The sequence below is a fragment of the Phyllobates terribilis genome, unplaced genomic scaffold (genome assembly GCF_046119375.1).
Source record: "Phyllobates terribilis strain yellow unplaced genomic scaffold, ASM4611937v1 Scaffold_15__1_contigs__length_34870131, whole genome shotgun sequence".
NCBI lineage: Eukaryota > Metazoa > Chordata > Amphibia > Anura > Dendrobatidae > Phyllobates > Phyllobates terribilis.
The window spans coordinates 31,245,001-31,245,341 of NW_027362775.1; positions in this window are offsets into that span (position 1 = coordinate 31,245,001).

Below are 341 nucleotides of genomic sequence, written 5' to 3' on the forward strand. Positions count from 1 at the left end.
ACTTACCCGTTACCTGTTGTGCCCGCCAGCCTTCCTACCTGCAGCACCCGTCTGGCTATCTGCCATTCCAGCCTGCTTATCTACCTGGACCACACGTCTGCCTTCCTGCCGTGCTTATCCGCTGTACCGGTCAGCTCCTGTCATCTGACCAGTGGGAGTCACCTGCTCTCATACAAGGTCGGTCCCAGAGTAGCACCTGGTTCACCTGCCCGGTCCCTCCCTGGTTCACGGAGTCGACTAAGCCGCCGTGTGACCTTGGTCAGACCGTGTAGGCACCTAGTTTCGCCCCTCTGGTCCCTCCTTCCACCACCCGGACCCGTAACAACACATTCCTGGCCATT